The sequence below is a fragment of the Zingiber officinale genome, chromosome 3B, assembly GCF_018446385.1.
Source record: "Zingiber officinale cultivar Zhangliang chromosome 3B, Zo_v1.1, whole genome shotgun sequence".
Lineage (NCBI taxonomy): Eukaryota > Viridiplantae > Streptophyta > Magnoliopsida > Zingiberales > Zingiberaceae > Zingiber > Zingiber officinale.
This window is the reverse complement of record NC_055991.1, coordinates 67,369,687-67,392,171: the sequence shown is the minus strand read 5'-3', so window position 1 is coordinate 67,392,171 and position 22,485 is coordinate 67,369,687. Positions and strand designations below refer to the sequence as shown.

General features: G+C 41.0%; 1 long non-coding RNA gene across 1 annotated transcript; it reads left to right on the top strand.

Moving 5' to 3' along the window:
- The first annotated feature begins 21,420 nt into the window (after window positions 1-21,420).
- LOC121968341 lies at window positions 21,421-21,857 on the top strand. Its single transcript, XR_006108077.1, has 3 exons — window positions 21,421-21,513; window positions 21,621-21,710; window positions 21,807-21,857. It is a non-coding gene; the product is annotated as an uncharacterized LOC121968341 (long non-coding RNA).
- Window positions 21,858-22,485: the final 628 nt, after the last annotated feature.

Here is a 22,485-nt window from a genome sequence, read left to right as displayed (position 1 = left end):
ACCATTCTACTTGCTCAATTAGCCAAGATGATACTTGGAGTTCCCTATGCAGGTCATGGCATAAACCCAAACTTCATGTGCAGGTCACGGCAGGTATCAAGGCTTCCTGTGCAGGTCTCGGCAGCACTCGGATGGCACCAAAAATCCACCCACTTCAACCCCGCAAGATCAAATCATGCTATACTTAGGCTTAAAACCGAAATCTACAAACCCTAATGTTAAAGGATGTTGTTCGGCTATGAACATGGCATGGAAAGGAAACAAAACCGAGCTTACAATTCTACACGGCAAGCAAAAATCCGAAAGCAACCATACAAAACGAAGCAACTCCTACCACAGGTGAGAGTAGTACTTACCGAGGGTTCTTGGACTTACAACCGAAGGAGGGGGAGGTCTAGGGTTCCAAAGCTTGAAACTTTCGACCTCTTCTTGTGCCCGCGCGCTCTCCTTGCCGAGAGAAGTTCGGCTTCGTGAAGAATCCGTGGAGGAGAGAGCTTGCCGGCCGCCGGAATCGCCTAGGTTTGAGCTGCGGTCTTCGCCCGAGGAGAGGAGACCGACGCCGCAGGAGAGGAAGGGATCGCGAGATTAGGTCACGGTAAAATAATTCCCTTCTCCCCTTAACTTATCCCTTTTATAACCTAGGTTTAACTTTGCCCTTTACTATGACTCATATATATCTGCTTCATACTTATTAACAAACCACGCGTAGCCCAGTTGGTTGGCTGCGTCCGATTTGGTCGGGTTCGGCCGGAGGTCTTGGGTTCGAGTCTCACCTTCAACGGTTTTCGTCCCAACTTCTCTTCTTTTTGTAACCCTACCAAACGACCTCCAAAAATTACGTAAAAATACTCTAAAAATTCCTAAAAATCTCTAGAATATTTTAAAAGTATTTCCAAATATTTTTATGGACTTTTAGAACTTAAAGTAGGGAAAATTGGGTCGTTACAAAAAGTATCAAGATACTACGGTGAGATCGTAGTGGCAAGTACCTCTTGGGAGAATTTAGAAGTCACTTATCAGAAGTAGGGATTCAATCCCAACTAACTGCACCTGGTACACCCCAACAGAATGGTGTAGAAAAAGGAAGGTATAGGACTCTTATGGAAATAAGTAGATTGATGAGTTATTACCAAAATCATTTTAAGGATATACTCTGGAAACGGAAGTGAATATAGTACCTTCCAAAGTCAGAACTCTCTACTCATATAGAATTGATGAATAGGCGTAAGCCTATCTTGAAGTATATTCGGATTCGGGTAGTCCAGCACATATGCTGAAGAGAGACAATGATAAGTTGGATAGGAATTCACTTATTTGTGGGTTATCCTAGAGAAATGTAAATAGGTTTATAGTCTTAAAAATCAGAAGGTCATTGTTAGCATCAATGACCGATTTTTAGAAAAGGACTATGTAATAAACCATGTGCCCATAAGAAAATTTGTTCTTAAGGAAATAATAAAAGACATGTCTAATCTAGTACCAATTGTATAAGATGAGATAGCACAAGGAAACTGCAACACGTATCACAAATGATACACAATTGCAGAAAAGTGTCTTGTCGTAGAGGGAGGGTTGTTAGGCAACCTAAAAAGATTCATGTTTTGAGAGAGTTTTTGGACTCGATCCCTGGAGGACATGAACCTGATCTCCGGACATATGACGAAGCACTCCAAGATAAAGATGCAATATCTTGGCAAAGAGTAATGAATAACAAAATTAGAATATATGTATTCTAATAAAATCTGGAAGCTTGTAGAACTACCAAATGGTGTAAAAGCCTTTGGGTATAAAAAGGTCTATAATAGGAAAAGAGGGATAGACAGCAAGGTAGAAACTTTTAAAGCAAGGCTAGATGAAAAAGGAATCTTTTTCACTGGTAGCCATGCTTAAGTCTATCCGGATTCTTTTATCTATTTGGTAAGTGGATGTCAAGACAACATTCCTTAATGGAAGTCTTGAAGAAAGCATCCATATAAAGCAACCAGAAGGGTTCATTGCAAAGGGCTAAGAGCATCTTGTGTGCAAGCTCAATCAGTCTATGGACTGATGCAAAGCTTCAAGGTCATGGAACATCCATTTTATCAAAGTAATCCAGACCTATGGATAAGTCTTGTGTATACAAAAGGTGTGATGGAAACGTGGTGGTATTTCTTGTACTATACGTAGATAATATTTTTGGTAGTTGGAAACAATATCAAAATGTTGTCAGAAGTAAGGGTATGGTTGTCCAAATAATTCGATATAAAGGACTTGGGAGAATGTATATATTTTTGAGATCAAAGTAATAAGGGATCACAAGAAAAAAAAATATATTTTACTTATCCCAAGCTTGATACATCGGAAAAATCCTTGCTCGTTTTAAGCATGCAAAACTCCTAGAAAGGTTTCTTACCTTTTAAGCATGGAGTGCCTTTATCTAAAGAGAAGTCTCCGATGACATCAAAGGAGATTGAGGACATGTAGGCAGTTCTTTATGCTTCGGCAGTTAGACAACCTAATGTATGTTATGCACGAGATCAGAAATCTGTTTTGCCAAGGGCATAGTTAGCAGATATCAAAGTAACCCTAGACAAGGACATTGGATTGCAGTAAAGCATATATTAAAGTACCTTAGAGGCGCTAGAGATTATATGCTAGCTTACAAGGCAGTTAAATTGGTCCCTGTGGGTTACTCATATTTTGACTTCCAATCGGATAGGGACAATAATAAGTCGACCTCGGGGTTTTTGTGTTTACTTTAGGAGGAAAAGTTATAACTATGGATGAGTGATAAGCATAGGTGTTTTTCTGGACTCCACCATAGAAGCTGAGTATATGGCAAGCCTCTGAGGTAGCCATAAAAGCTGAATGACTTAATTATCTCAAGATAGACTTAGATATGATTTCTAGTTTGTCCAAAGATTATTACAATTTATTGTAATAATAATGGTGCAGTAACAAACTCGAAGAAACCATGAGTCTATAAGGCAAGTAAACACAATAGAGCGCAAGTACTACCCAATACGAGAAATTGTATAACGAGGAGAAGTTGTTGCCGCCTAGATTGCATCAGATGATAACCTAAGGTCCTTAAGGCAAGAGCTTTTTGAAAGGCATGGGAATCAGATGTATGGCAGTAGATATGGCAGCCTAGTCTTTTAGTATAAGTGGGAGATTGTTAGAGTGTATACTAAAAGCCTAGCTTTTGGTATAAACATTTATCTAGAAATAAGAATCACATTGGTCAAATGTCTACATTTATGATAAATGTAGTTGTTAAATTAATTTATATTGTAGATAACATGGTGTGTGATGTCACACACAGAGGATCATGTTATCAGTACCTTATAAATTATAAACAGTAGCTCACGACCATAATGGAAAGGAACAAAGCATTGGAAGGTCGTAGTGTAATTAGGTATTAGTTTATCTTAACTATATAATTACACTAGTACACTTAGAGTGTATTGAGTAGGACCACTAGAGGTCGTTTCTTTTATACTGACTTTATAAAGAAATAAATACCTCAGTTATTTTGGAAGTGTGTGCTCTTAATCCTAATATAATAACAAGCACATATATTTGATATTTATTTCTTTAATTTATCAATGGGTGAGATTTAGTTCGATGAATCAATAAGCCCGATAAGTTGGGAAATGATATCACTTATAGTGTGTGTTGTTGATTATAGAAGGAAACTGTGTCCTAGTGATCTAGGTTGAGAATGTCCCCAAGAGGAGCTCATAAGGATTGTCATGTTAAACCCTGCAGGTGGACTTAGTCCGACATGACGATGAAGTTGAGTGGTACTACTCTTGGAGCTAGATATTAATTAAGTGAGTTGTCAGTAACTTACTTAATTAGTGGACATTTGTTATCTTAAACACAGGGAGACTAACACACTCATAATAAGAAGGAGCCCAAAATGTAATTTGGGATTTGTGCGGTAGTTCAATAATAGTTCTTTAGTGGAATGAATTATTATTGATGAAATTAAGTTGTGTGTTCGGGGCGAACACGGGATGCTTAATTTCATCAAGAGACCAAAATGAATTCCTCCTCTCGGTCCCTATCGTAGCCTCTAGTATATAGAGATTTATACCCACCGCATACCCACCTTCTTAACCATCCAATGGGGCCGGCCAAGCTAGCTTAGAACCCAAGCTAGGGTCGGCCAAGATCAAGTGGATGAGTCATGTAGGTGGCCGGCCAAAGCTTGGGTCCCAAGTATAGGTGGCCGGCCACTAGAATATTAAAAAGGATTTTTATTAAAATTATTTCTTATGTGGATATCAAGATTTTAAAAGAGAGTTTAAAAATTAAAAATTTCCTTTTATAGCTTTCTACAAAAGATTAAGAGAAGAGATTAATCTCTTTCCTTATTTGTAGTTTAAAAGGATGGTTTTAATTTTTGGTAAAAACTTTCCTTATTTGTAAATCATCTACATGTTTAAAAGAGAGTTTAAAATTTGAAATCTTTCCTTATTTGTTGATTAAAGGAGGATTTTAAATTTTAAGAAAACTTTCCTTTTTAATCATGTTCATGATTTAAAAGAGAGTTTAAAATTAAATATTCTCTTTTATAAGTTTCTACAAAAGATTAAGAAAAGATTTGATATCTTTCCTTATTTGTAGATTAAAAGAGATTTAATTTATAGAGATAACTTTCTTTTTATCCACATGTTTAAAAGAAAGATTTTAATTTATTAAATTTCCTTTTTATAAACCAATCATGAAGGGATAAAAATTATTGAGAAATTTTTATAAATTTCCGGAAGCAAATAAGGAAGTTTTAATTGGTGTTTAAAATTTTATTTGCTTGGAGATTTCTTGGTGTGGCCGGCCATTACAAATTGAAAAAAAAATTGTTTTTAATTAAATATATTTTCCTTTTCAATGGCAAAAGAATTAAAGAAGTTTTTATTAAAATTTCCTTATTTACCAAGATCAAGGATTATAAAAGAGGGGGTAGAGGAGGCTTCAAGGCTGACGAATCTATTCTATTTTCTCCCTCTTTTCCTTGTTGGTGTGGCCGGCCCTTCCTACTTCTCTTCTTCTTCTCTTTGTGGCCGAACCTCTTCATGCTCATGTAGTTTTAATTGGTGGCCGGATCTAGCTTGAGGAAGAAGGAGAGAAAGCCTACATCCCTTGGAGCTTGGTTGGTGGAAAAGATCTTCATCTTTTGGAAGCTTTGTGCTTGGCCGAAATTTGAAGAAAGGAGAAGGTGCTTTGGTGGTTTCTCATCTCGGAATATCGTTGCCCACACAACGTCTGAGGTTAGAAGAGGAATACGGTAGAAGATCAAGAGGTTTTTCTAAAAGGTATAACTAGTATTTTTTCTTTCCGCATCATACTAGTTATTTTTGGAAATAATACTAAATACAAGAGGCATATGATTCTAGAGTTTCGAATTTGTTTTCGATATAGTGTTCTTTTATTTTTCTTTTCCTTGTGATTTGATTGTTCTTTTCGGTTAACCCAAAGTTATTTTAGGAAATTAAATATTAGCTTTCCATAAAAGGTTTTGTCTAGTCGGTGGTGGTTGCTCCCATATCCAAGAAGGCCATGTGCCTCGCCATGTCAGTACTGGGAACCAGTTATGGAAATTAATATTTAATGGAATTAATAACTTAAGGTGACTTGGGTCGAACGTGTTAAGTTCCGCAGGAGATCCAAGTCAAAACCTAAAAGAACAAATAGATTAAGTTTGGGATCAAACGTGTTAAGTTCCGCAAGCGATCCAAAATTTAATTTAAAAGAACACATGGTAGCTAGGAAAAGGTTCAGACATTTGTACAAAATTTTTGTACAGTGGAACCTCTAGGTTTTCCGAGTAGCAACCAACACCCATTGGATGGGTAATAAGGTGGGAATGCGGTGGGTATAAATCTCTATATACTAGAGGCTACGATAGGGACCGAGAGGAGGAATTGGTTTTGGTCTCCCGATAAAATTAAGCATCCCGTGCTCGCCCGGAACACACAACTTAATTTTATCAATAATAATTCATTCCACTAGAGAACTATTATTGAACTACCGCACCAATCCCAAATTACATTTTGGGCTCCTTTTTATCATGAGTGTGTTAGTCTCCCTGTGTTTAAGATAACAAATGTCCACTAATTAAGTAAGTTACTGACAACTCACTTAATTAATATCTACCTCTAAGAGTAGTACCACTCAACTTCATCGTTATGTCGGACTAAGTCCACCTGCAGGGTTTAACATGACAATCCTTATGAGCTCCTCTTGGGGACATTCTCAACCTAGATTACTAGGACACAGTTTCCTTCTATAATCAACAACACACACTATAAGTGGTATCATTTCCCAACTTATCGGGCTTATTGATTTATCGAACTAAATCTCACCCATTGATAAATTAAAGAAATAAATATCAAATATATGTACTTGTTATTATATTAGGATTAAGAGCACACACTTCCATAATAACTGAGGTCTTTGTTCCTTTATAAAGTCAGTATAAAAGAAACGACCTCTAATGGTCCTACTCAATACACTCTTAGTGTACTAGTGTAATTATATAGTTAAGATAAAATAACACCTAATTACACTCCAATGGTTTGTTCCTTTCCATCATGGTCGTGAGCTACTGTTTATAATTTATAAGGTACTGATAACATGATCTTCTGTGTGTGATATCACACACCATGTTATCTACAATATAAATTAATTGAACAACTACATTTATCACAAATGTAGACATTTGACCAATGTGATTCTTATTTCTAGATAAATGTTTTATACCAAAAGCTTGGCTTTTAGTATACATTCTAACAATCTTCCACTTATACTAAAAGACTAAGCTGCCATATCTGCTGCCATACATCTGATTCCCATGCCTTTCAAAAAGCTCTTGCCTTAAGGACCTTAGGTTATCATATGATGCAATCTAGGCGGCAGCAACTTCTCCTCGTTATACAATTTCTCGTATTGGGTAGTACTTGCGCTCTATTGTGTTTACTTGCCTTATAGACTCATGGTTTCTTCGAGTTTGCTACTGCACCATTATTATTACAATAAATTATAATAATCTTTGGACAAACTAGAAATCATATCTAAGTCTATCTTGAGGTTATTAAGTCATTTAGCTTTTATGGCTACCTCAGAAGCTTGCCATATACTCAGCTTCTATGGTGGAGTCCAGAAAAACACCTATGCTTATCACTCTTCCATAGTTATGACTTTTCCTCCTAAAGTAAACACAAAACCCCGAGGTCGACTTATTATTGTCCCTATCCGATTGGAAGTCAAAATCCGTGCAACCTACAAGAACAAAATTAACTGCCTTGTAAGCTAGCATATAATCTCTAGTGCCTCTAAGGTACTTTTAATATATGCTTTACTGCAGTCCAATGTCCTTGTCTAGGGTTACTTTGATATCTGCTAACTATGCCCTTGGCAAAACAGATTTCTGATCTCGTGCATAGCATACATTAGGTTGTCTAACTGCCGAAGCATAAATAACTGCCTACATGTCCTCAATCTCCTTTGATGGCATCGGAGACATCTCTTTAGATAAAGACACTCCATGCTTAAAAGGTAAGAAACCTTTCTACGAGTTTTGCATGCTAAAAACGAGCAAGGATTTTTTCGATGTATTAAGTTTGGAATAAATAAAATATATATATATATATATATATATATATATATATATATATATATTTTTTCTTGCGATCCCTTATTACTTTGATCTCAAAAATATATGCATTCTCCCAAGTCCTTTATATCAAATTATTTGGACAACCATACCCTTACTTCTGACAACATTTTGATATTGTTTCCAACTACTAAAAATGTTATCTACGTATAGTACAAGAAACACCACCACGTTTCCATCACACCTTTTGTATACACAAGACTTATCCGTTTACTCAATAAATCCATAGGTCTGGATTACTTTGATAAACTGGATGTTCCAAGACCTTGAAGCTTTGCCTCAGTCCATAGACTTATTGAGCTTGCACACAAGATGCTCTTAGCCCTTTACAATGAACCCTTCTGGTTGCTTTATATGGATGCTTTCTTCAAGACTTCCATTAAGGAATGTTGTCTTGACATCCACTTGCCAAATAGATAAAAGAATCCAGATAGACTTAAGCATGGCTGCCAGTGAAAAAGTTTCCTTTTTCATCAAGCCTTGCTTTGAAAGTTTCTACCTTCCTGTCTATCCCAATTTTCCTATTATAGACCTTTTTAAATCCAAAGGCTTTTACACCATTTGGTGGTTCTACATGCTTCCAGATTTTATTAGAATACATATATTCTAATTCTTTTTATTCATTACTCTTTGCTAAGATGCTGCATCATTATCTTGGAGTGCTTCGTCATATGTCCGGAGATCAGGTTCATGTCCTCCAGGGATCGAGTCCAAAAACTCTCCCAAAACATGAATCTTTTTAGGTTACCTAACAACCCTCCCACTACGACGAGGCACTTTCTGCAATTGTGTATCATTTGTGATACGTGTTGCAGTTTCCTTATGATATCTCATCTTGTACAGTTGGTACTAGATTAGACATGTCTTTTATTATTTCCTTAAGAACAAATTTTCTTATGGGCATGAGGTTTATTACATAGTCCTTTCCTAAAAATCGATCATTGATGCTAACAATGACCTTCTAATTTTAAAGATTATAAACCTACTTTCATTTCTCTAAGATAACCCACAAACAAGTGAATTCCTATCCAACTTATCATTGTCTCTCTTCAGCATATGTGTTGGACTACCCGAATCCGAATATGCTTCAAAATAGGCTTACGTCTATTCAGCAATTCTATATGAGTAGAGAGTTCTGACTTTGGAAGGTATTATGTACACTTCTATTTCTAGTTTATATATCCTTAAAATGAATTTGGTAATTCATCATCAATCTACTTATTTCTATAAGAGTTTTATACCTTTTTTCTACTACACCATTCTGTAAGGGTGTACCTGGTGCAGTTAGTTGGGATTAAATCCCTACTTCTGATAAGTGACTCCTAAATTCTCCCAAGAGGTACTTGCCACTACGATCTCGCCATAGTGTCTTGATACTTTTACTTTGTCGTTTCTCCACATCAGCCTAGTACTCTTTGAACTAATCAAAGAACTTAGACTTGCGGCACATCAAGTAAATGTATCCATATCTCAAATAGTTGTCTATAGACAAAATATTTGAAACAACCTCTTGCCTGGATAGTCAAAAGTCTTCACAAATCAGAATGAACCTATTCCTATATATCTTTGGCTCCAAACCCCTTAGACTTAAAAGCTTCTTGGTTATTTTTCCTTCCAAGTAAGACTCACAGGTTGGAAAGATTTCCACTACCAATGAACCCAAAAGTTCATCAGCTACCAATGAATGCTACTCAAGTTAATATAACCTAGCCTTAGATGCCAAAGATATAACTGGTTCATTTCCAAAGGTTGCTTTCTCTTAAAATTAGAAGATGTGTTACTAATTTCCATTTGTTGCATCGTGGGAGTTATTGGATTATAAATTGTCAACCATCATACCAGAATAGATAACTTCCCTATTTTTCTTGATAACAACTTTGTTATTAAAATAGACACAATATCTATTCTATAATAGTTTAGAAACTGAAATCAGGTTTTTTCTAAACTTAGTATGTAAAGACAATTTTTAATAATCCAAATTTTATTCCTATTAGAGAATAAACCTCTCCCACTGCAACAGTTGCTACTTTTGCAGTAGTGCCCATGTGGACGGTGTTTTTATTTTCATTTAGTTGTCGGGTTTCCTGGAACCCTGCAATGAATTGCAGACATGATTAATGGTATCTGTATCTACACTCCAGGTTCTGGTAGATAACACCACTAGACATGTTCCAACTAATGAATTAAATACACCAAAATTGTTCTTAGTTCTAAGAAGACAGTCTACCTTAATGTCCAAGTCCTATTTTCAATCATTACAATTAGGACTACTAAGTCTTTTCTATAGTATAACAACTAGGGGATTGACAAACATTTTAAATCCTAAGAATCATAAAAATATTTGGTCAAGATCAATTCCTTAAAATCCCCATAAATTTTGTATGCCACGATAGTGTGGATGTATACAAAATCAAAGAAGAGATTTTATCCATTAATTTTATTATCTCGTCAACTTTACTTTATGACGAATAAAATTAATAGTTGATCTTTTTTTGATCAAATATTTGGTCAAAACTTTTGAATTTAAAATAACATTGATTCCTTAAACAATATTATTTAAATTCACCAACACCTCAAACACCGTGAATTTTGCATGCCACGATAGTGTGGACGTATACAAAATTAAACATTTGTAAGAAGAAGGGTTTACCCATTAATTATCTTGTCAATAAATCTTTATGACAAATAAAATTACCTCAAACACCGTGAATTTTGTATGCCACGATAGTGTGGACGTATACAAAATCAAACATTTGTAAGAGGAGTTTTTAATTTTATTATCTTGTCAACTTATTTATTTGACAAATCAATAGTTGGTTTTCTTCGGTCACATAAATAATAGCAGTGACTCCGATGGGGAGGATACTATTAGACGTGCCTAAGTGTATACCATTACTTGACACTAAGTCTGTTAATAAGATTATGTCCCTTCCGATGGGGAAGATCACACGCTCTTAATTAACTTCCTATAGTCATTCAAAATGGAAGTTTAAGCTAGTGATCCGCAAACAAGCTCATCCGATATGGAGGAAGGCACTCAGAGCCAACGCGTAAGCTTGTTGCATCACTTATAAACCAGTAATGGAGACCGTGGAATTTATTTAAAAATAAATCCCTCTCCCACTTAGTTATTTAAAGTGAGGAATTTTGACAATGCTAGCCTACTTAGCATGCATACTAACAAGCACACACAACACAGCATAAAAAGCAATAAATAGAAAAACTAATTTTCAACTATTATGGCTTTTGTCTATTGCTGTCCTCCAGTTGTCGCCAACCCTAGCTGCTGCCATCTTTCACCACCGCCACCGGGTCTAGTAGTCGCATCCATCTTGCTCCTTGTTCCGCTGCGTATCTTTTTGGAGTATTTAGATCAGTTTGTGATTGTATTTATCGATGGCATATTGATCTATTCACGTTCCGAGGAGGAACATGCGCAGCACCTTCGCATAGTCTTGGAGACTCTTCGACGACATCATCTGTATGCGAAGTTCAGCAAATGTGCATTTTGGCTATCCTCAGTTGGTTTTCTAGGACATGTGGTGTCTAGCCGAGGTATTTCAGTAGATCCCCAGAAGATCGAGGCTATCACCAGCTGGGAGCAGCCGAAGTCAGTCCAGGAGATTCGTAGTTTCTTGGGCTAAGCTGGATATTACCGACGATTCGTTGAGGGTTTCTCCAGCATTGCTATGTCGTTGACACGTCTGACCCGGAAGGGCATGAAATTCACGTGGTCAGAGGCTTGTGAGTCCAGCTTCCAGGAGCTGAAGCGGAGATTAGTATCAGCACCAGTCTTGGTTTTACCTTCTGGTGATGACGAATTTGTACTTTACACAGACGCATCTTTTCAGGACTTGGGCGCTGTTTTGATGCAGCACGGTAGGGTAGTCTCCTATGCTTCTCGTCAGTTGAAGGAGCATGAGAAGAACTACCCAGTACATGATTTAGAGCTAGCTGCCATTATCTTTGCTTTGAAGATTTGGCGACATCATCTTTATGGTATTACTTTTGAGATTCTTACTGATCATAAGAGTCTCAAATATATTTTCACCCAGAAGGAACTCAATCTCCGACAGAGGAGATGGATGGAGTTCCTGAAGGATTATGATTGTACTATTAGCTACCATCCGGGTAAAGCTAATGTGGTTGCTGATGCACTTTGCAGGAAGTCCAGAGGGACTTTAGCTTGTCACCGAGTTTTAGTCACGGACTTGATTAAGGGATTCTCCGAGTTGGGCCTCGAGGAGCAGGGACGGACATAGCAGGGTATTCTGGTTACCATGGTTGCTCAGTCGTCGATCAGGATGAGGATTCGAGAGGCCCAGGCCGGAGATCAACATTTACAGTTCCTTAGCAACCAGATAGCTTCCGGACAGCAGACCGAGTTTACACGAGATGACGAGGGTATTGTTTATTTCTGAGGTAGATTATGTGTACCTCAGTCTCACCCGGTCATGGAGGAGTTACTTCAGGAGGCCCATCGTTCTAGATTTGCTATCCACCCAGGTGGGACCCGTATGTATCGGGATTTGAGGCGTTCCTATTGGTGGAACGGTATGAAGAAGGACATCGTGGAGTTTGTTGCTAGATGTCTTATCTGTCAGCAGGTGAAGGCTGAGCACCAGAGACCTTCTGGGTTACTTCAGAGGATCCCTATTCCAGAGTGGAAGTGGGAGCATATTACTATGGATTTTGTGGTAGGACTGCCTAGGACTCGACGAGGCCATGATGCGATTTGGGTAATCGTTGATCGATTAACCAAATCCGCACACTTTTTAGCTATCCGGAAGACTGATTATCTGGATCGATTAGCAGAGTTATACTGTCGTGAGATTATTAGATTACATGGTGTTCCTTTTAGCATCATATCAGATAGAGACCCACGGTTCACGTCCCGATTCTGGCAGAGTCTGCAGCAGGCCATGGGCACACAGCTCCGTTTCAGTACGGCATTCCATCCGTAGACAGATGGACAGTCAGAGCGGACCATTAAGGCTTTGGAGGACTTGCTGAGGTCTTGCGTTATGGATTTCGGAGGCAGTTGGGAGGACCACCTGCCATTAGTGGAGTTCGCCTACAACAACAGCTATCATTCGGCTATCCAGATGGCACCGTTTGAGGCGTTGTGTGGTAGGCCTTGTCGGACACCCATCCTCTGGGAAGAGGTTGGGGAGGCCCAGTTGGTAGGACCTCAGAGAGCTCAGCAGGATGCAGAGTTAGTTCGCACTATCAGACGGAGGATGTCAGAGGCTCAGGACCGTCAGAAGAGTTATGCTGATCGGCGACGGAGACCCCTGGAGTTCTCTATTGGTGATCATGTATTTTTGAGAGTTTCACCCACGAAAGGGGTGAAGAGATTTGGTCTTCGAGGTAAGTTAGCTCCACGTTATATTGGGTCGTTCCAGATCTTGGAGAGAATTGGAGCAGTAGCTTACCGCCTGGCGCTACCACCATCTCTAGCAGGCATTCACGATGTATTCCATGTATCTATGCTGAGGAGATAAGTATCCGACCCAGCACATGTTCTGTCAGATATATCAGTTCCTATTCAGCCTGACGTCACTTACGAGGAGGTTCCTGTACGACTTCTGGATCATAGAGAGCGTCAGTTGCGGAACAAGACGGTCCGACTAGTTAAAGTCGGATGGCAGTATCATTCTGACGAGGAGGCTACTTGGGAGGCGGAGGATACGATCCGAGCTCGATACCCTCATCTTTTTACATGAGGTATGAGGGTTAGAGTTTCTTTCAGCATTTATACTATTTGGTTATATTTTAGTGTTTGCTGCTAGTTATAGCGAAATTTGGGGACCAAATTTTTATTAGTAGGGGAGGATGTGAGATCTCGAAAATTTAAATAATAAGGTTATTTGATAAATTGCCTTATAGAATTTTTTCCGGAATTTTTAGAAATTTTCTGGGAATTTTTCGGAGCTCGTACGACGAGTTTTGAGGGGATCAATTTCGGATTCGGATAAAGCCTGTTTGGGATACCCGTTTAAGTGAGGAAATGTTTTAATTATATATTCCTTTTCTTTTATTCCTTCTCCCCCAAAACGCCGAACCCGACTCTATTTCCTCTCCTCCCCTCTCTGCCCCGACGCGATCCCGATCTCCCCTCACTTCCTTCTCTGTTCCCTCTCTCGCGGATCAATCGACGCCGAGGCCAGAGGAGACTCGTCACCGGAGCTTGACGGAAAACCAGTGGAGTCACCGGAGCTCGACGGTGCCGAGGAAGACAAGCCGGATCTGGTTGAGGGGTTCTGCTTCGGCAGATATTGTGGTCGATCGCCTCTCCTCTCTGCTCGGCGGTCTCTTTTCCGACACCGGCGCCACCAGGGGAGCGGATCGTTGGCGGCTGTGCACCTCCTTCCACTGCCGTTCACCAGATCATGGAGGGGATTGGGTGTATTCGATGCCACTGGACCTATTTGGCTCCAACTAGATCGCCGGTGTGAAGGGGGCAATTAGGGTTTCGAAGGTGAGCGACTAATTCCTTCTTTTCTCTCTCTGGTTGTTGCCGATCTTGGAGGTTAGGGCTCTATTTCGGTGTTGATCTTCCTTGTTGGATTCGTGATCGTCTTCCAGTTCTGGGCTAGGAGAAGCATCGGATTCCTATGGATTGTCCTTGTGGCCGATCATTGCTTTCTCCTTTGTGATCCGATTGAATCCATTGAGGTGAGGCTCTGATCTAGGTTCTGGTAGTTTTCTTTCGGTCTTGAACTAGGAGGGAGAGAGGTCGGATCTAATTACTTGCTGTAATTCCTTGATCAGTGCTTGGACGTCTCCTTCTTGCTGTGATTGAGGTATCAGTTGAAGTGGGGAAGAATTCCGGCAGGGCTAGATGTGATTCCTCTGATCCAGCAAGGAAAATTCTTCTCACTGTGCTCTGTGGTGTTCTTGATCAAGCAACTCACCTTTGTTCAACAGGACCTCCTTCCAACAGTTGAGAATCAAGGTAAGGAGTAATTGTTTCATGTGTTGATCAACTAGATTCATGTATTGGATTAGGAATACATTGGATTAATCCATGATTAGTGATTGTGATTAGAATTAATTGTTTAGATTAATCTAATGGAATGATTAGGGTTAAGGTTATTAATCCTAATCAACCGTTAGATTTCTAATCTAATTGGTGATTAGGGAGTAGGTAACTAACCCTAATTGACCGTTCGGTTTAAATATGTAGATTGAGGTTGTGCTGATTAGGGTTTTGCCCTAATTTAGTTTTAGAGATTTTATTTAGTTATTCATTTGGATTTAGCTAAATAAAATATATATATTGTTTGACACAGGACTCTGATTCGAGACAGACGTCTCGACGTTGGATTTGGCGTGATACTACTTGCTATTTGAGGCGGGTACCCTTTGACTTATCTTTTGATAATGTCTTATAATATGTGTAGCTTATATATACTTACTAGTGGTAGATAGTAGATTATTCTTTCTCTTGGTCTTAGCTAGTTGATACCTATCACATGCTTCATCTGCTAGTTGCGTTACTTCAGGATTGGATATTTTATCTCTTGCCATGTGTATATATGTTCATAGAGATGCATATCTATAGTGCTCTACTCTACTGGATTAGTTGCTTTACATGTGTGATACATGCTCTTCGATTCATGATACTTACATCCTTGTTATATGTGATGTCTTTGGATTTATGCATTTTATATCATGGTTATATATATGCGTTTACCTTTTGGGCACACACATATATGGAGGAGGCTATGTTCAGGTATGTCATATTGTAGCCGCATGCACCATATCGCATGATTGCATGCTGGGCGATTGACGACTCCATTATTGTTGAGCTCGTCGGCCGGCTACATAGGCCTGCACACAACGTGTTTCACTGCATGGGTAGTGGCACAGCACAGTAGGGTGTGTATGGAAGTAGCTCTGTAGTGCTCCGCTGGTCCGCTCATGGGTTGTGTGACTGCAGCGTGGTAGCAGACATGGATCCCTCCCCGTCATCGCGTACCGGGAGATGAGAGCATTGCGCTCCCTCACTATGTTTGAGGTAGGAGGATAGGTGTACTCCGACAGCATCCCGTCCACTCGGTCACTCTTCAGGGGCAGTGATGGCAGAGTGCACGGTGTCACAGCCCTACCCACTCGGTCTCACCATTGTGTGTGAGATGGCTGACTGGTTGACAGGGGTGACCATGTCATATTGCATCATATGCACGGATTGCATTCGTTATGATTGATGCATTTTGGTGACTGCATATGATTGACATGCATACAGGATACATGCTTATTTGCTTTGACTATCTTTGTCTGTGTATGTCCACAGTCATTTGCCCAAGCCTCGCAGGTGAGTACAGTTTATTTCAGTTATGCATTTTCTTATTTTTCTTGCTATAGACTGTACTTTATGCCTATTGCTGGTTATTACAGTTTATTTCAGCTATGCATATCTGTTATACTGTTAGGAAACTATACCGTAGGTTATATGGTTAGAGAACTGTACTATTGATCCTATGGTTTAGGAGACTGTACCTTAGGTTTTACTGGTGGATATATATTGCTGTACATGTCTATTGGTTTACCTGCTGAGTTCTTGAACTCACCCCGTTGTTACTATTTTTCAGGTTGAGGCCGTCAGGAGATATTTCGATCGCTAGCCCCTTTCGCGAGGATTTCTAGATATTGTTTTTTCTGTATTCGCTTTTATACGTATACTTGTGATGTGGGTTTGTATTGTGGACTTTTTATCGAACATTCGGGTTTGCTACTTTGTTTTCCGCTGCGAATATTTCATTACTTCGTGGATTTCGTTTCTTCGTTGTAGTGGAGTAGGATGTGTACGTATATCTTCGTTGATTTCTATATCATCTTTTCGTTATATAACTGCGTGGATTGTTCATATTATATCTGTGTAGAAATGTTGAATATAACTGCGTGGATTGTTTACTATTTGTGTGTATTGTTCCGGCCGAGTGTGGCCGAGGTATAGATATATGTATACTGAGATTCATATTGTCCGCTGCCGAAATTTCTTCGGACAGGGACTACCTGGGGCGTGACAATTTATTTGGTATCAGAGCAGTTCTGATACTGGTTCTTACGAGTTTTGCGTGCTTATCTGGATATGTTCGGATTTGCGGATTTCTGTCGATTTTTTCGATTCAGAATTCTGAGGTATTTTGACGAGGTTCTATTGGTTCTATTTGGGGGCTAAGCAGCGACAGGATATCTCCAGACGGCAATTAAGGTAAATTAGGTAACTTTATAGTTTTGATACCTGTAGTGATATCTGGGTAACATTTTGTTTACAGATATGACACGTACGTGTATACCGGCACCGAGACGTGGCAGACCCCGTAAGAGGGCGATAGATTCTCCGGAGACAGAGTCTCCACAGAGATCTGCTAGGGTCGAGCCTGGCCGTCAGGGATAGACTCGTCAGGATATTATAGGCACGTCGGATTATAAGACCCCGACGGTTCCGACTTCAGAGGTACATACCTCGACTGTACCACTAGTGGTATCACCTTCAGTATACCTAGCACCCCCTCCAGTCGTGCTTACTACTGCGTACTTGAGGTACGAGATGAGGTAGAGATCTGGTGGGACACGCAGCGCTCGATTATAGGCGAGCATCATATTACCTAGACGAGATTTAGGGAGGCATTCGAGAGTCAGTATTTTCCCCGAGCATATCAGATGACTCTTCGGTAGGATTTTCTTAGTCTGCGGCAGAATAACCGCTCAGTGATGGAGTATAATGCTGAATTTAATCGGTTGGCCAGATTTTGTCCTGAGTTGGTTGTCAAGGATAAATCTCGTATGCTTTAATTGGTCCAGGGACTCGACGGGCATCTTCAGGTGAAGGTTGTCGGTCTTGGTATAGCATCATACACCGAGACACTGGATAGAGCTCTCATGATTGAGTCTTCTCATCGGAGAGTGAATGCAGACAAGAAGAGGAAGCAGACTGATCGGACTTCCGGATAGATCCAGCAGCCACAGATTACTGGGCAGCAGCAGAGCAGTCACATTCAGACGGGTCAAAGTACTTCTGGGTCATCTGGCCGACCCCAGAAGTCAGGACGATCTTCATCTGGACCTTCTCGGTCTGCCCAGCAGAACCGGAAATAGTCCGCCGGTGATCCTCACTATATCCGATGCGGATCCTGAAATCACATCACCTTTGTATGCACCCTGGGACAGTCAGTCTGCTATTATTGCAAACTGCCTGGACACTTGAGCCGAGACTGTTCGCTGAAGGCTCAGCATGTAGCTTCCGGGATTTCTATTCCGGGAGGTCAGCCCGGGACTCAGCGAGGCGGGCCGAAAGCCCAATCTTCGCATCGTCAGCAGAGGACAGCTCCTCCTGCAGCAACTGCATATGGCATGCACGGGCAGGAGCATTCCGGTGTCCTTATGGAGAACCCCACGGTATTCCGTCTTAGGGTTCTCCGGTACTATTCGTCAAGAAGAAGGATGGTACTCTGAGGTTGTGCATCGATTATAGGCAGCTGAATGCAGTGACTATCAGAAATAAGTACCCCTTGCCACGGATTGAGGATTTACTTGATCAGCTCAGAGATACATCAGTGTATTCTAAGATAGATCTGCGGTCTGGATATCATCAGCTGAGAGTTAGAGATTCTGATATTCAGAAGACAGCATTTCGCACCAGATACGGACATTATGAGTTTTTGGTAATGTCATTTGGGCTTACCAATGCTCCCGCAGTATTTATGGATTTGATGAACCGTATCTTTTTAGAGTATTTAGATCAGTTTGTGATTGTGTTTATCGATGACATATTGATCTATTCACGTTCCGAGGAGGAACATGCGCAGCACCTTCGCATAGTCTTGGAGACTCTTCGACGACATCATCTGTATGCGAAGTTCAGTAAATTTGCATTTTGGCTATCCTCAGTTGGTTTTCTAGGACATGTGGTGTCTAGCCGAGGTATTTCAGTAGATCCTCAGAAGATCGAGGCTATCACCAGCTGGGAGCAGCCGAAGTCAGTCCAGGAGATTCGTAGTTTCTTGGGCTTAGCTGGATATTACCGACGATTTGTTGAGGGTTTCTCCAGCATTGCTATGTCGTTGACACGTCTGACCCGGAAGGGCGTGAAATTCACGTGGTCAGAGGCTTGTGAGTCCAGCTTCCAGGAGCTGAAGCGGAGATTAGTATCAGCACCAGTCTTGGTTTTACCTTCTGGTGATGACGGATTTGTACTTTACACAGACGCATCTTTTCAGGGCTTGGGCGCTGTTTTGATGCAGCACGGTAGGGTAGTCTCCTATGCTTCTCGTCTGTTGAAGGAGCATGAGAAGAACTACCCAGTACATGATTTAGAGCTAGCTGCTATTATCTTTGCTTTGAAGATTTGGCGACATCATCTTTATGGTATTACTTTTGAGATTCTTACTGATCATAAGAGTCTCAAATATATTTTCACCCAGAAGGAACTCAATCTCCGACAGAGGAGATGGATGGAGTTCCTGAATGATTATGATTGTACTATTAGCTACCATCCGGGTAAAGCTAATGTGGTTGCTGATGCACTTTGCAGGAAGTCCAGAGGGACTTTAGCTTGTCACCGAGTTTTAGTCACGGACTTGATTCAGGGATTCTCCGAGTTGGGCCTCGAGGAGCAGGGACGGACAGAGCAGGGTATTCTTGTTACCATGGTTGCTCAGTCGTCGATCAGGATGAGGATTCGAGAGGCCCAGGCCGGAGATCAGCATTTACAGTTCATTAGCAGCCAGATAGCTTCCGGACAGCAGACCGAGTTTACACGAGATGACGAGGGTATTGTTTATTTCTGAGGCAGATTGTGTGTACCTCAGTCTCACCCGGTCATGGAGGAGTTACTTCAGGAGGCTCATCATTCTAGATTTGCTATCCACCCAGGTGGGACTCGTATGTATCAAGATTTGAGGCGTTCCTATTGGTGGAACGGTATGAAGAAGGACATCGCGGAGTTTGTGGCTAGATGTCTCATCTGTCAGCAGGTGAAGGCGGAGCACCAGAGACCTGCTGGGTTACTTCAGAGGATCCCTATTCCAGAGTGGAAGTGGGAGCATATTACTATGGATTTTGTGGTAGGACTGCCTAGGACTCGACGAGGCCATGATGCGATTTGGGTAATCGTTGATCGATTAACCAAATCCGCACATTTTTTAGCAATCCGGAAGACTGATTCTCTGGATCGATTAGTAGAGTTATACTGTCGTGAGATTATTAGATTACATGGTGTTCCTTTGAGCATCATATCAGATAGAGACCCACGGTTCACGTCCCGATTCTGGCAGAGTCTGCAGCAGGCCATGGGCACACAGCTCCGTTTCAGTACGGCATTCCATCCGTAGACAGATGGACAGTGAGCGGACCATTAAGGCTTTGGAGGACTTGCTGAGGTCTTGCGTTATGGATTTCGGAGGCAGTTGGGAGGACCACCTGCCATTAGTGGAGTTCGCCTACAACAACAGCTATCATTCGGCTATCCAGATGGCACCGTTTGAGGCGTTGTATGGTAGGCCTTGTCGGACACCCATCCTCTGGGAAGAGGTTGGGGAGGCCCAGTTGGTAGGACCTCAGAGAGCTCAGCAGGATGCAGAGTTAGTTCGCACTATCAGACGGAGGATGTCTGAGGCTCAGGACCGTCAGAAGAGTTATGCTGATCGACGACGGAGACCCCTGGAGTTCTCTATTGGTGATCATGTATTTTTGAGAGTTTCACCCACGAAAGGGGTGAAGAGATTTGGTCTCGAGGTAAGTTAGCTCCACGTTATATTGGGTCGTTCCGGATCTTGGAGAGAATTGGAGCAGTAGCTTACCGCTGGCGCTACCACCATCTCTAGCTGGCATTCACGATGTATTCCATGTATCTATGCTGAGGAGATAAGTATCCGACCCAGCACATGTTCTGTCAGATATATCAGTTCCTATTCAGCCTGACGTCACTTACGAGGAGGTTCCTGTACGACTTCTGGATCATAGAGAGCGTCAGTTGCGGAACAAGACGGTCCGACTAGTTAAAGTCGGATGGCAGTATCATTCTGACGAGGAGGCTACTTGGGAGGCGGAGGATACGATCCGAGCTCGATACCCTCATCTTTTACATGAGGTATGAGGGTTAGAGTTTCTTTCAAGATTTATACTATTTGGTTATATTTTAGTGTTTGCTGCTAGTTATAGCGAAATTTGGGGACCAAATTTTTATTAGTAGGGGAGGATGTGAGATCTCGAAAATTTAAATAATAAGGTTATTTGATAAATTGCCTTATAGAATTTTTTCCGGAATTTTTAGAAATTTTCTGGGAATTTTTCGGAGCTCGTACGACGAGTTTTGAGGGGATCAATTTCGGATTCGGATAAAGCCTGTTTGGGATACCCGTTTAAGTGAGGAAATGTTTTAATTATATATTCCTTTTCTTTTATTCCTTCTCCCCCAAAACGCCGAACCCGATTCTATTTCCTCTCCTCCCCTCTCTGCCCCGATGCGATCCCGATCTCCCCTCACTTCCTTCTCTGTTCCCTCTCTCGCGGATCAATCGACGCCGAGGCCAGAGGAGACTCGTCACCGGAGCTCGACGGAAAACCAGTGGAGTCACCGGAGCTCGACGGTGCCGAGGAAGACAAGCCGGATCTGGTTGAGGGGTTCTGCTTCGGCAGATATTGTGGTCGATCGCCTCTCCTCTCTGCTCGGCGGTCTCTTTTCCGACACCGGCGCCACCAGGGGAGCGGATCGTTGGCGGCTTTGCACCTTCTTCCACTGCCGTTCACCAGATCTTGGAGGGGATTGGGTGTATTCGATGCCACTGGACCGATTTGGCTCCAACTAGATCGCCGGTGTGAAGGGGGCAATTAGGGTTTCGAAGGTGAGCGACTAATTCCTTCTTTTCTCTCTCTGGTTGTTGCCGATCTTGGAGGTTAGGGCTCTATTTCGGTGTTGATCTTCCTTGTTGGATTCGTGATCGTCTTCCAGTTCTGGGCTAGGAGAAGCATCGGATTCCTATGGATTGTCCTTGTGGCCAATCATTGCTTTCTCCTTTGTGATCCGATTGAATCCATTGAGGTGAGGCTCTGATCTAGGTTCTGGTGGTTTTCTTTCGGTCTTGAACTAGGAGGGAGAGAGGTCGGATCTAATTACTTGCTGTAATTCCTGGATCAGTGCTTGGACGTCTCCTTCTTGCTGTGATTGAGGTATCAGTTGAAGTGGGGAAGAATTCCGGCAGGGCTAGATGTGATTCCTCTGATCCAGCAAGGAAAATTCTTCTCACTGTGCTCTGTGGTGTTCTTGATCAAGCAACTCACCTTTGTTCAACAGGACCTCCTTCCAACAGTTGAGAATCAAGGTAAGGAGTAATTGTTTCATGTGTTGATCAACTAGATTCATGTATTGGATTAGGAATACATTGGATTAATCCATGATTAGTGATTGTGATTAGAATTAATTGTTTAGATTAATCTAATGGAATGATTAGGGTTAAGGTTATTAATCCTAATCAACCGTTAGATTTCTAATCTTATTGGTGATTAGGGAGTAGGTAACTAACCCTAATTGACCGTTAGGTTTAAATATGTAGATTGAGGTTGTGCTGATTAGGGTTTTGCCCTAATTTAGTTTTAGAGATTTTATTTAGTTATTCATTTGGATTTAGCTAAATAAAATATATATATTGTTTGACACAGGACTCTGATTCGAGACAGACGTCTCGACGTTGGATTTGGCGTGATACTACTTGCTATTTGAGGCGGGTACCCTTTGACTTATCTTTTGATAATGTCTTATGATATGTGTAGCTTATATATACTTACTAGTGGTAGATAGTAGATTATTCTTTCTCTTG